Source organism: Tachyglossus aculeatus, chromosome 1, assembly GCF_015852505.1.
Source record: "Tachyglossus aculeatus isolate mTacAcu1 chromosome 1, mTacAcu1.pri, whole genome shotgun sequence".
Lineage (NCBI taxonomy): Eukaryota > Metazoa > Chordata > Mammalia > Monotremata > Tachyglossidae > Tachyglossus > Tachyglossus aculeatus.
In genome coordinates this window covers 9,720,192-9,734,830 of record NC_052066.1, presented here as the reverse complement: position 1 = coordinate 9,734,830, position 14,639 = coordinate 9,720,192, and the positions used below count along the sequence as shown (strand labels likewise).

Genomic DNA, 14,639 nt, shown 5'->3' with positions numbered 1-14,639 from the left:
CCGTGTTGCCCAAGTTGCTCCGCGGCTATGAATAGTAATGATAATAATAGTAGTACTAAGTGTGATAACAATAATAATAATAATAATGATGATGGTATCTGTTAAGCGCTTACTATGTGCCGACAATGGCAGAAGCCCTAGAAAAAAGGTCCAAAAGAGGGATAATTAGTCCCTAAATAACTCAAAAATTGGTATTTGTTAAGCGCTTACTATGTGCCGATAACGGCAGAAGCCCTAGGAGAAAGGTCCAAAAGAGGGATAATTAGTCCCTAAATTACTCAAAAAACTTCAATTCTACCTGTGGAATTTCCTCCCACAAATGCAGTTTTCCAGAGGCATTCTGACTCTGCTTTCCGTGTTGCCCAGGTTGCACCGCAGCTATGAATAATAATGATAATAACAGTAGTGCTAAGTGTAATAATCATAATAATAATAATGATGGTGGTATTTGTTAGGCGCTTACTATGTGCTGACAACGGCAGAAGCCCTAGAAAAAAGGTCCAAAAGGGGGATAATTAGTCCCTAAATTACTCAAAAAACTACAATTCTACCTGTGGAATTTCCTCCCACAAATACAGTTTTCCAGAGGCATTCTGACTCTGCTTTCCGTGTTGCCCAAGTTGCTCCGCGGCTACGAATAATAATGATAATAACAGTAGTACTAAGTGTAGTAATAATAATAATAATAATAATGATGGTATTTGTTAGGTGCTTACTATGTGCCGACAATGGCAGAAGCCCTAGAAAAAAGGTCCAAAAGAGGGATAATTAGTCCCTAAATTACTCAAAAATTGGTATTTGTAAGGCGCTTACTATGTGCCGACAATGGCAGAAGCCCTAGAAAAACGATCCAAAAGAGGGATAATTAGTCCCTAAATTACTCAAAAATCTTCAATTCTACCTGTGGAATTTCCTCCCACAAATGCAGTTTTCCAGAGGCATTCTGACTCTGCTTTCCATGTTACCCAAGTTGCTCCGCGGCTATGAATAGTAATGATAATAACAGCAGTACTAAGTGTGATAATAATAATAATAATAATGATGGCATTTGTTCGGTGCTTACTATGTGCCGACAACGGCAGAAGCCCTAGAAAAAAGGTCCAAGAGGGATAATTAGTCCCTAAATTACTCAAAAAACTTCAATTCTACCTGCGGAATTTCCTCCCACAAATGCAGTTTTCCAGAGGCATTATGACTTTGCTTTCTGTGTTGCCCAAGTTGCTCCGCGGCTATGAATAATAATGATAATAACAGTAGTACTAAGTGTAATAATCATAATAATAATAATGATGGTGGTATTTGTTAGGCGCTTACTATGTGCCGACAACGGCAGAAGCCCTAGAAAAAAGGTCCAAAAGGGGGATAATTAGTCCCTAAATTACTCAAAAAACTTCAATTCTACCTGTGGAATTTCCTCCCACAAATACAGTTTTCCAGAGGCATTCTGACTCTGCTTTCCGTGTTGCCCAAGTTGCTCTGCGGCTACGAATAATAATGATAATAACAGTAGTACTAAGTGTAATAATAATAAAAATAATAATAATAATAATAATAATAATGGTATTTGTTAGGCGCTTACTATGTGCCGACAACGGCAGAAGCCCTAGAAAAAAGGTCCAAAAGAGGGATAATTAGTCCGTAAATTACTCAAAAAGCTTCAATTCTACCTGTGGAACTTCCTCCCACAAATGCAGTTTTCCAGAGGCATTCTGACTCTGCTTTCCGTGTCAACCAAGTTGCTCCGCGGCGATGAATAATAATGATAATAATAGTAGTAATAAGTGTAATAGTAATAACAGTAATAATAATGAGGGTATTTCTTAGGTGCTTACTATGTGCCGACAACGGCAGAATCCCCAGAAAACAGGTCCAAATTAGAGGGATAATTAGTCCATAAATTATTCAAAAAACTACACTTCTAACTGTGGAATTTCCTCCCACAAATGCAGTTTTCCAGAGGCATTCTGACTCTGCTTTCCGTGTTGCCCAAGCTGCTCCGCAGCGATGAATAATAATAATAATAACAGTGGTATTACGGTTAAATAACTTAGTTAAATTAATTAAATTAAATTAAATTAATTACTTAAATTAAATTACTCTATTTTACTTGTACATATCTATTCTATTTATTTTATTCTGTTAATATGTTTTGTTTTTTTCTCTGTCTCCCCCTTCTAGACTGTGAGCCCACTGCTGGGTAGGGACCGTGTCTATATGTTGCCAACTTGTACTTCCCAAGCGCTTAATACAGTGCTCTGCACACAGTAAGCGCTCAATAAATATGACTGATTGATAGTACTAAGTGTAATAATAATAATGATGATGATGGTATTTGTTAAGCGCTTACTATGTGCCGAGCACTGTTCTAAGCACTGGGGTAGATACAACGTAATCGGGTTGTCCCACGTGGGGCTCACAGTCTTAATTCCCATTTTACAGATGAGGGAACTGAGGCCCAGAGAATTGAAGTGACTTGCTCAGAGTCCCACAGCTGACAATTGGCGGAGCCGGGATTTGAACCCAGGACCTCGGACTCCAAAGCCCGGGCTCTTTCCATTGAGCCAAGCTGCTTCTCTAAGTGTAAGCGCTTGCTTAGTACAGTGCTCTGCACATAGTAAGCGCTCAATAAATACGATTGATGATACTATGGGCAAAGCCCTGTTCTAAGTGCTGGGGGAAATACAAGGTAATGGGTTTGATACAGTCCCTGTCCCACGTGGGGCTCACAGTCCTAACCCCCATTGGACAGATGAAGAAACCGAGGCCCAAAGAAGTGAAGTGACTTAGCCAAGGTCACACAGGCGACAAGTGGCGGAGCCGGGATTAGAACCCAGCTCCTTCTGGTTCCCAGGCCTGGGCTCTAACCACTAGCCCACGGCAGGACTGCAATGGATTTATTACTCTATTTATTTTACTTGTACATATTTACTCTTCTACTTATTTTATTCTGTTAATATGTTTTGTTTTGTTGTCTGTCTCCCCCTTCTATGATAATGAATAATAATGATGGCATTTATTAAGCGCTCACTATGTGCAAAGCACTGTTCTAAGCGCTGGGGAGGTTACAAGATGATCAGGTTGGGGGGCTCACAGTCTTCATCCCCATTTTACAGATGAGGGAACTGGGGCCCGGAGAAGTGAAGTGACTTGCCCAAAGTCCCACAGCTGACAAGTGGCGGGGGCCGGGATTCGAACCCACGACCCCTGACTCCTAAAGCCCGGGCTCTTTCCACTGAGCCACGCTCCTTCTCAGACTTCTAGACTGTGAGCCCGTTGTTGGGTCGGGACCGTCTCTATATGTTGCCAACTTGGACTTCCCAAGCGCTTAGTACAGTGCTCTGCACACAGTAAGCGCTCAATAAATAGGACTGAATGAATGGCAAAAGCCCTAAAAAAAGGGGCCAAAGAAGGAATAATTCGTCCCCAAATTATTTAGAAGACTTCAACTCTACTGGTGGAAATTTCTACTGCCACTGCACTTCTCTGCTGCGCGATCGTGGGCGAGACGCTTCACTCCTCTGGGCCTCAGTTCCCTCATCTGTAAAATGGGGATGAAGACCCCCGTGGGACAACCTGATCACCTTGTATCTCCCCCCAGAGCTTAGAACAGTGCTGGGCACATCGTAAGCGCTTAACAAATACCATCCCCATCATCAGTTTTCCTGAGTCTTTTTGGCTCCACTTTCTGCCTAAGTTGCTTCACAGCTCTGATGGCTTTAACGATAATAAAAACGCCATCATCATCATAATAATACTAGTGAGAGCATTTATTAAGCGCTTACTATGTGCAAAGCACTGTTCTAAACGCTGGGGAGGTTACAAGATAATCAGGTTGTCCCACGGGGGGCTCACAGTCTTCCTCCCCATTTTCTAGATGAGGGAACTGAGGCCCAGAGAATAATAATAATAATAATAATAATAATAATAATAATAATAATGGCATTTCTTAAGCACTTACTACGTGCAAAGCACTACTCTAAGTGATGGGGAGGTTACAAAATAATCAGGTTGGCCCACAGGGCGCTCACACTCTTCCTCCCCATTTTCCAGATGAGGGAACTGAGGCCCAGAGAAGTGAAGTAATAATAATAATAATAATAATAATAATAATGGCATTTATTAAGCGCTTACTATGTGCAAAGCACTATTCTAAGCGATGGGGAGGTTACAAAATAATCAGGTTGGCCCACGGGGGGCTCACACTCTTCCTCCCCGTTTTCCAGATAAGGGAACTGAGGCCCAGAGAAGTGAAGTAATAATAATAATAATAATAATAATAATAATAATAATAATGGCATTTATTAAGCGCTTACTACATGCAAAGCACTACTCTAAGTGATGGGGAGGTTACAAAATAATCAGGTTGGCCCACGGGGGGCTCACACTCTTCCTCCCCATTTTCCAGATGAGGGAACTGAGGCCCAGAGAAGTGAAGTAATAATAATAATAATAATAATAAAAATAATAATAATAATAATAATAATGACATTTATTAAGCGCTTACTATGTGCAAAGCACTATTCTAAGCGATGGGGATGTTACAAAATAATCAGGTTGGCCCACGGGGGGCTCACAGTCTTCCGCCCCATTTTCCAGATGAGGGAACTGAGGCCCAGAGAAGTGAAGTAATAATAATAATAATAATAATAATGGCATTTATTAAGCGCTTACTATGTGCAAAGCACTATTCTAAGCGACGGGGAGGTTACAAAATAATCAGGTTGGCCCACGGGGGGCTCACAGTCTTCCTCCCCGTTTTCCAGATGAGGGAACTGAGGCCCAGGGAAGTGAAGTGACTTGCCCGAAGTCACACAGCTGGCAATTGGCGGAGCCAGAATTTGAACCCATGACCTCCGACTCCAGAGCCCGGGCTCTTTCCACTGAGCCACACCGCTTTGATATGAGTTGTTTTCTCAGGGCTCTAAGGTTTAGAAGCTCCCGGTTAAATGATCACGTTTACCCTGCCTGCCGACTTGCTGAAATTCCTTCTTTCAGTCAATCATATTTATTGCCCGCTTGCAGTGTGCACAGCACTGTACTAAGCACTTTTTTTAATGGCATTTATTAAGCGCTTACTATGTGCAAAGCACTATTCTAAGCGCTGCGGAGGTTACAAGATAATCAGGTTGTCCCACGGGGGGCTCACAGTCTTCCTCCCCATTTTCTAGATGAGGGAACTGAGGCCCAGAGAGTAATAATGATAATAATAATAATAATAATAATAATAATAATAATGGCATTTATTAAGCGCTTACTATGTGCAAAGCACTATTCTAAGCGATGGGGAGGTTACAAAAGAATCAGGTTGTCCCACGGGGGGCTCACAGTCTTCCTCCCCATTTTCTAGCTGAGGGAACTGAGGCCCAGAGAGTAATAATAATAATAATAATAATAATAACGGAATTTATTAAGCGCTTACTATGTGCAAAGCACTATTCTAAGCGATGGGGAGGTTACAAAATAATCAGGTTGTCCCACGGGGGGCTCACAGTCTTCCTCCCCATTTTCTAGATGAGGGAACAGAGGCCCAGAGAGTAATAATAATAATAATAATGGCATTTATTAAGCGCTTACTATGTGCAAAGCACTATTCTAAGCGATGGGGAGGTTACAAAATAATCAGGTTGTCCCACGGGGGGCTCACAGTCTTCCTCCCCATTTTCTAGATGAGGGAACTGAGGCCCAGAGAGTAATAATAATAATAATAAGAATGGCATTTATTAAGCGCTTACTATGTGCAAAGCACTATTCTAAGCGATGGGGAGGTTACAAAATAATCAGGTTGTCCCACGGGGGGCTCACAGTCTTCCTCCCCATTTTCCAGATGAGGGAACTGAGGCCCAGAGAAGTGAAGTGACTTGCCCAAAGTCACACAGCTGGCAATTTGCGGACCTGGGATTTGAACCCATGACCTCTGACTCCAAAGCCCGGGCTCTTTCCACTGAGCCATGCTGCTTTGGTATGAGTCTTGTTTTCTCAGGGCTCAGAGGTTTAGAAGCTCCCGATTAAATGACTACGTTTAGCCTGCCTGCCGACTTGCTAAAATTCCTTCAATCAATCAGTCATATTTATTGACCGCTTACAGTGTGCAGAGCACTGTACTAAGCACTTTTTTAATGACATTCATTAAGCACTTATTACATATAATAATAATAATAATTATAATGATGATGACAGCATTTATTAAGCGCTTACTACGTGCAAAGCACCGTTCTAAGCGATGGGGAGGTTATAAGGTGATCAGGTTCCCCACGGGGGGCTCACAGTCTTCACCCGCATTTTACAGATGAGGTCACTGAGGCTCAGAGAAGTGAAGTGACTTCCCCAAAGTCCCACAGCAGACTAGTGGCGGAGCCGGGATTTGAACCCGTGACCTCTGACTCCAAAGCCCGGGCTCTTTCCACTGAGCCACGCTGCTTTGATATGAGTCTTGTTTTTTCAGGGCTCAGAGGTTTAGAAGCTTCTGGTTAAATGACTACGTTTAGCCTGCCTGCCAACTTGCCAAAATTCCTTCAATTGTGTTTATTGAGCGCTTACAGTGTGCAGAGCACTGTACTAAGCACTTTTTTAAATGACATGCATTAAGCACTTACTATATATAATAATAATGATGATGGCATTTATTAAGCACTTACTATATATAATGATAATAATAATAATGATGATGGCATTTATTAAGCACTTACTATATATAATAATAATAATAATAATAATAATAATGATGACAGCATTTATTAAGTGCTTCCTATGTGCAAAGCACCATTCTAAGCGATGCGGAGGTTACAATGTGATCAGATTCCCCACGGGGGGCTCACAGTCTTCACCCCCATTTTACAGATGAGGTCACTGAGGCTCCGAGAAGTGAAGTGACTTGCCCAAAGTCACACAGCAGACTCGTAGCGGAGCCGGGATTTGAACCCGTGACTTCTGACTCCAAAGCCCGGGCTCTTTCCACTGAGCCACGCTGCTTTGATGTGAGTCTTGCTTCTCAGGGCTCAGAGGTTTAGAAGCCCCTGGTTAAATGACTACATTTAGCCTGCCTGCCAACTTGCTAAAATTCCTTCAATCGTGTTTATTGATCGCTTACAGTGTGCAGAGCACTGTACTAAGCACTTTTTTAAATGACATGCATTAAGCACTTACTATATATAATAATAATAATAATAATAATAATAATAATGGCATTTATTAAGCACTTACTATATATGATAATAATAATAATGATGATGGCATTTATTAAGCACTTACTATATATAATAATAATAATAATAATAGTAATGGCAGCATTTATTAAGCACTTACTATGTGCAAAGCACCGTTCTAAGCGATGGGGAGGTTATAAGGTGATCAGATTCTCCAAGGGGGCTCATAGTCTTCATCCCCATTTTACAGATGAGGGAACTGAGGCCCAGAGAAGTGAAGTGACTTGCCCAAAGTCACACAGCAGACTCGTGGTGGAGCCGGGATTTGAACCCGTGACTTCTGACTCCAAAGCCCGGGCTCTTTCCACTGAGCCACGCTGCTTTGATGTGAGTCTTGTTTTTTCAGGGCTCAGAGGTTTAGAAGCTTCTGGTTAAATGACTACGTTTAGCCTGCCTGCCAACTTGCTAAAATTCCTTCAATTGTGTTTATTGAGCGCTTACAGTGTGCAGAGCACTGTACTAAGCACTTTTTTAAATGACATGCATTAAGCACTTACTATATATAATAATAATAATAATAATAATAATAATAATAATAATAATAATAATGATGGCACTTATTAAGCACTTACTATATATGATAATAATAATAATAATGATGGCATTTATTAAGCACTTACTATATATAATAATAATAATAATGATGACAGCATTTATTAAGTGCTTACTATGTGCAAAGCACCGTTCTAAGCGCTGGGGAGGTTACAACTATACAACTATACTATACAACTGTCTCTAGATGTTGCCAACTTGTACTTCCCAAGCGCTTAGTACAGTGCTCTGCACACAGTAAGCGCTCAATAAATACGACTGATGATGATACAAGGTGATCAGGTTCCCCACGGGGGGCTCACAGTCTTCATCCCCATTTTACAGATGAGGTAACCGAGGCTCAAAGGAGTGAAGTGACTTGCCCAAGGTCACACAGCAGACTGTGATCCCGTTATGGGGTAGGGACCTCTCTAGACGTTGCCCATTTGTCCTTTCCAAGGGCTTGGTCCGGTGCTCTGCACACAGTAAGCGCTCAATAAATACGACTGAATGAATGAATGAATCATCATCATCATCAATCGTATTTATTGAGCGCTTACTATGTGCAGAGCACTGGACTAAGCCCTTGGAAAGGACAAATTGGCAACATATGGAGACAGTCCCTACCCAACAGTGGGCTCACAGTCTAAAAGGCTGCGAATGAATGTGGCCGAGCCGGGATTTGAACCCACGACCTCTGACACCCAAGCCATGTTCTTTCCACTGAGCCACGCTTATAAGTTCATAAGCGCTTAGTACGGTGCTCTGCACACAGTAAGCGCTCAATAAATACGATTGGTTGATTGATTGATTCATACAGGCTAGACTTGACTGATGGGCTTACATAGCACGGCGTCCTGAAAATTAAATCAGGCTTTCACGCTCCCAATCAAGCTCTCTCCCCACTCCAAAGCCCGGGCTCTTTCCACGGAGCTACGCTGCTTCTTCAGAGAGGACAATACCATCTCTATCTGTTACCAACTTGGACTTCCCAAGCGCTTAGTACAGTGCTCTGCACACAGTAAGCGCTCAATAAATACGATTGAATGAATCCCACCCGTCGATCGCTCGCGGCGTGGCTTTAGTGGCCCCTCCCCGCAGCCCCTGTATATATGTTTGTACAGATTCATTACTCTATTTTACTTGTACATATTTACTATATTTTGTTAATATGTGTTGTTTTGTTGTCCGTCTCCCCCTTCTAGACTGTGAGCCCGCTGTTGGGTAGCGACTGTCTCTATATGTTACCAACTTGTACTTCCCAAGCGCTTAGTACAGTGCTCTGCACACAGTAAGCGCTCAATAAATACGATTGAATGAATCCCACCCCTGTCGATCGCTCGCGGCGTGGCTTTAGTGGCCCCTCCCCACAGCCCCTGTATATATGTTTGTACAGATTCATTACTCTATTTTACTTGTACATATTTACTATATTTTGTTAATATGTGTTGTTTTGTTGTCCGTCTCCCACTTCTAGACTGTGAGCCCGCTGTACGGTAGCGACTTTCTCTATATGTTACAAACTTGGACTTCCCAAGCGCTTAGTACAGTGCTCTGCACACAGTAAGCGCTCAATAAGTACGATTGAATGAATCCCACCCCTGTCGATCGCTCGCGGCGTGGCTTTAGTGGCCCCTCCCCGCAGCCCCTGTATATATGTTTGTACAGATTCATTACTCTATTTTACTTGTACATATTTACTATATTTTGTTAATATGTGTTGTTTTGTTGTCCGTCTCCCACTTCTAGACTGTGAGCCCGCTATTGGGTAGCGACCGTCTCTATCTGTTACCAACTTGGACTTCCCAAGCGCTTAGTACAGTGCTCTGAACAGAGTAAGCGCTCAATAAGTACGATTGAATGAATCCCACCCCTGTCGATCGCTAGCAGCGTGGCTTTAGTGGCAGGTCCTTCCCCTCCCCACAGCCCCTGTATATATGTTTGTACAGATTTATTACTCTATTTCACTTGGACATATTTACTATATTTTGTTAATGTGTTGCTTTGTTGTCCGTCTCCCCCTTCTAGACTGTGAGCCCGTTATTGGGTAGCGACCGTCTCTATACGGTACCAACTTGGACTTCCCAAGCGCTTAGTACAGTGCTCTGCACACAGTAAGCGCTCAATAAATACGATTGAATGAATCCCACCCCTGTCGATCGCTCGCAGCGTGGCTTTAGTGGCCCCTCCCCACAGCCCCTGTATATATGTTTGTACAGATTCATTACTCTATTTTACTTGTACATATTTACTATATTTTGTTAATATGTGTTGTTTTGTTGTCCGTCTCCCACTTCTAGACCGTGAGCCCGCTGTTGGGTAGCGACCGTCTCTATACGGTACCAACTTGGACTTCCCAAGCGCTTAGTACAGTGCTCTGCACACAGTAAGCGCTCAATAAATACGATTGAATGAATCCCACCCCTGTCGATCGCTAGCAGCGTGCCTTTAGTGGCAAGTCCTTCCCCTCCCCACAGCCCCTGTATATATGTTTGTACAGATTCATTACTCTATTTCACTTGTACATATTTACTATATTTTGTTAATATGTGTTGTTTTGTTGTCCGTCTCCCACTTCTACACTGTGAGCCCGCTGTTGAGTAGCGACTGTCTCTATATGTTACCAACTTGGACTTCCCAAGCGCTTAGTACACTGCTCTGCACACAGTAAGCGCTCAATAAATATGATTGCATGAACAATAAAACGGACAAGTTCCCTGCCAAGCTTACAGTCTTTGGGGGCGGTGTAGACATCAATAAAAATACATAATAATAATAATGGCATTTGTTAATCAATCAATCGGATTTATTGAGCGCTTACTGTGTGCAGAGCACTGTACTATCAATCAATCGTATTTATTGAGCGCTTACTGTGTGCAAAGCACTGTACTAACCGCTTGGGAAGTACAAGTTGGCAACATATAGAGACAGCTTACTATGTGCAAAGCACTGTTCTAAGCGCTGGGGAGGTTACAAGGTGATCAGGTTGTCCCCCGGGGGGCTCACAGGTTTAATCCCTATTTCACAGATGAGGGAACTGAGGCCCAGAGAAGTGAAGTGACTCGCCCCAAGTCACCCAGCTGACAGGTGGCGGAGCCGGGATTTGAACCCATGACCTCTGACTCCAAAGCCCGGGCTCTTTTCCGCTAGACTGTGAGCCCACTGTTGGGTAGGGACCGTCTCTATATGGTGCCAACTTGTACTACCCAAGCGCTTAGTACAGTGCTCTGCACACAGTAAGCGCTCAATAAATACGATTGATTGATTGATTGATTGAAGTGCTGAGGGGCTGGGGGGGAGAGCGAAGGGGGCAAGTCAGGGAGACGCAGAAGGGATTGAGAGAAGAGGAAAGGGGGCCTTCGTTTCAGAAGATTTCTTGGAAGAGGTGTGCCTTCAAAGAGGAGCAGTGTGGCTTAGTGGCTAGAGCACGGAGGTCGTGGGTTCTAATCTCAGCTCCGCCACTTGTTATAATAATAACGGTGGCATTTGTTAAGCGCTTACTATGTGCAAAGCACTGTTATAAGCGCTGGGGAGGTTACAAGGTGATCAGGTTGGCCCATGGCGGGCTCAGTTTTAATCCCTACTTTACAGATGAGGGAACTGAGGCCGAGAGAAGTGAAGTGACTCGCCCCAAGTCACCCAGCTGACAGGTGGCAGAGCCGGGATTTGAACCCATGACCTCTGACTCCAAAGCCCGGGCTCTTTTCCACTAGATTGTGAGCCCACTGTTGGGTAGGGACTGTCTCTATATGTTGCCAACTGATACTTCCCAAGCGCTTAGTACAGTGCTCTGCACACAGTAAGCGCTCAATAAATACAATTGATTGATTGATTGATTGAAGTGCTGAGGGGCTGGGGGGGGAAGTGAAGGGGGCAAGTCAGGGAGACGCAGAAGGGAGTGGGAGAAGAGGAAAGGGGGCCTTCGTTTCAGAAGATTTCGTGAAAGAGGTGTGCCTTCAAAGAGGAGCAGTGTGGCTTAGTGGCTAGAGCACGGAGGTCATGGGTTCTAATCTCAGCTCCGCCACTTGTTATAATAATAATGGTGGCATTTGTTAAGCGCTTACTATGTGCAAAGCACTGTTATAAGCACTGGGGAGGTTACAAAGTGATCAGGTTGGCCCATGGCGGGCTCAGTTTTAATCCCTACTTTACAGATGAGGGAACTGAGGCCGAGAGAAGTGAAGTGACTCGCCCCAAGTCACCCAGCTGACAGGTGGCAGAGCCGGGATTTGAACCCATGACCTCTGACTCCAAAGCCCGGGCTCTTTTCCACTAGACTGTGAGCCCACTGTTGGGTAGGGACTGTCTCTATATGTTGCCAACTTGTACTTCCCAAGCGTTTAGTACAGTGCTCTGCACACAGTAAGCGCTCAATAAATACGACTGATTGATTGATTGAAGTGCTGAGGGGCTGGGGGGTGGGGGGGGAGAGCGAAGGGGGCAAGTCAGGGAGACGCAGAAGGGAGCAGGAGAAGAGGAAAGGGGGCCTTCGTTTCAGAAGATTTCTTGGAAGAGGTGTGCTTTCAAGAGGAGCAGTGTGGCTTAGTGGCTAGAGCCCAGAGGTCGTGGGTTCTAATCTCAGCTCCACCACTTATTATAATAATAATGGTGGCATTTGTTAAGGGCTTACTATGTGCAAAGCACTGTTCTAAGCGCTGGGGAGGTTACAAGATGATCAGGTTGGCCCACGGGGGGCTCACAGTCTTCATCCCTATTTTCCAGATGAGGGAACTGAGGCCCAGAGAAGTGAAGTGACTTGCCCAAAGTCACACAGCTGACAATTGCCGGAGTCGGGATTTGAACCCATGACCTCTGACTCCAAAACCCAGGCTCTTTTCCACTAAGTGCTGAGGGGCTGGAGGGCAAATCAGGGAGACGCAGAAGGAAGTGGGAGAAGAGGAAAGGGGGCCTTCGTTTCAGATTTCTTGGAAGAGGTGTGCCTTCAAAGAGGAGCAGTGTGGCTTAGTGGCTAGAGCCCGGGCTTGGGAGCCGGAGGTTGTGGGTTCTAATCTCAGCTCCGCTGCTTATTATAATAACAATGATGGCGTTTATTAAGCGCTTACTATGTGCAAAGCACTGTTCTAAGCACTGGGGAGGTTACAAGATGATCAGTTTGGCCCACGGGAGGCTCACAGTCTTCATCCCTATTTTCCAGATGAGGGAACTGAGGCCCAGAGAAGTGAAGTGACTCGCCTCAAGTCACCCAGCTGACAGGTGGCAGAGCCGGGACTTGAACCCAGGACCTCTGACTCCAAAGCCCGGGCTCTTTTCCACTAGACTGTGAGCCCACTGTTGGGTAGGGACTGTCTCTATATGTTGCCAACTTGTACTTCCCAAGCACTTAGTACAGTGCTCTGCACACAGTAAGCGCTCAATAAATACGATTGATTGATTGATTGAAGTGCTGAGGGGCTGGGGGGTGGGGGGGGAGAGCGAAGGGGGCAAGTCAGGGAGACGCAGAAGGGAGTGGGAGAAGAGGAAAGGGGGCCTTCGTTTCAGAAGACTTCTTGGAAGAGATGCGCCTTCAAAGAGGAGCAGTGTGGCTTAGTGGCTAGAGCCCGGAGGTCCTGGGTTCTAATCTCAGCTCCGCCACTTATTATAATAATAATGGTGGCATTTGTTAAGGGCTTACTATGTGCAAAGCACTGTTCTAAGCGCTGGGGAGGTTACAAGATGATCAGGTTGGCCCACGGGGGGCTCACAGTCTTCATCCCTATTTTCCAGATGAGGGAACTGAGGCCCAGAGAAGTGAAGTGACTCGCCCCAAGTCACCCAGCTGACAGGTGGCAGAGCCGGGATTTGAACCCATGACCTCTGACTCCAAAACCCAGGCTCTTTTCCACTAAGTGCTGAGGGGCTGGAGGGCAAATCAGGGAGACGCAGAAGGAAGTGGGAGAAGAGGAAAGGGGGCCTTCGTTTCAGATTTCTTGGAAGAGGTGTGCCTTCAAAGAGGAGCAGTGTGGTTTAGCGGCTAGAGCCCGGGCTTGGGAGCCGGAGGTCGTGGGTTCTAATCTCAGCTCCGCCGCTTATTATAATAATAATGATGGTGTTTATTAAGCGCTTACTATGTGCAAAGCACTGTTCTAAGCGCTGGGGAGGTTACAAGGTGATCAGGTTGGCCCACGGGGTGCTCACAGGTTTAATCCCTATTTCACAGATGAGGGAACTGAGGCCCAGAGAAGTGAAGTGACTCGCCCCAAGTCACCCAGCTGACAGGTGGCGGAGCCGGCATTTGAACCCATGACCTCTGACTCCAAAGCCCGGGCTCTTTTCTGCCAATCAATCAATCAATCAATCGTATTTATTGAGCGCTTACTATGTGCAGAGCACTGTACTAAGCGCTTGGGAAGTACAAATTGGCAACACATAGAGACAGTCCCTGCCCAACAGTGGGCTCACAGTCTAAAAGGGGGAGACAGAGAACAGAACCAAACATACCAACAAAATAAAATAAGTAGGCTAGAAATGTACAAGTAAAATAAATAAATAAATAAATAAATAAATAGAGTAATAAATATGTACAACCATATATCCATATATACAGGTGCTGTGGGGAAGGGAAGGAGGTAAGATGGGGGGATGGAGATGGGGACGAGGGGGACAGGAAAGAAGGGGCTCAGTCTGGGAAGGCCTCCTGGAGGAGGTGAGCTCTCAGCAGGGCCTTGAAGGGAGGAAGAGAGCGAGCTTGGCGGATGGGCAGAGGGATTGGGGGCATTCCAGGCCCGGGGGATGACGTGGGCCGGGGATCGATGGCGGGACAGGCGAGAGCGAGGTACAGTGAGGGTACAGCCAGACTGTGAGCCCACTGTTGGGTAGGGACTGTCTCTATAGGTTGCCAACTTGTACTTCCCAAGCGCTTAGTACAGTGCTCTGCATACAGTAAGTGCTCAATAAATACGATTGATT

The 14,639-nt window shown here is 44.8% G+C and overlaps 1 protein-coding gene across 1 annotated transcript in view; it reads right to left on the bottom strand.

Annotated features, from left to right (window-relative positions):
* USP37 (ubiquitin specific peptidase 37) overlaps positions 1 to 14,639 on the bottom strand; it is a 270,227-nt gene that overhangs the window by 162,130 nt on the left and 93,458 nt on the right. The window lies entirely within an intron of this gene.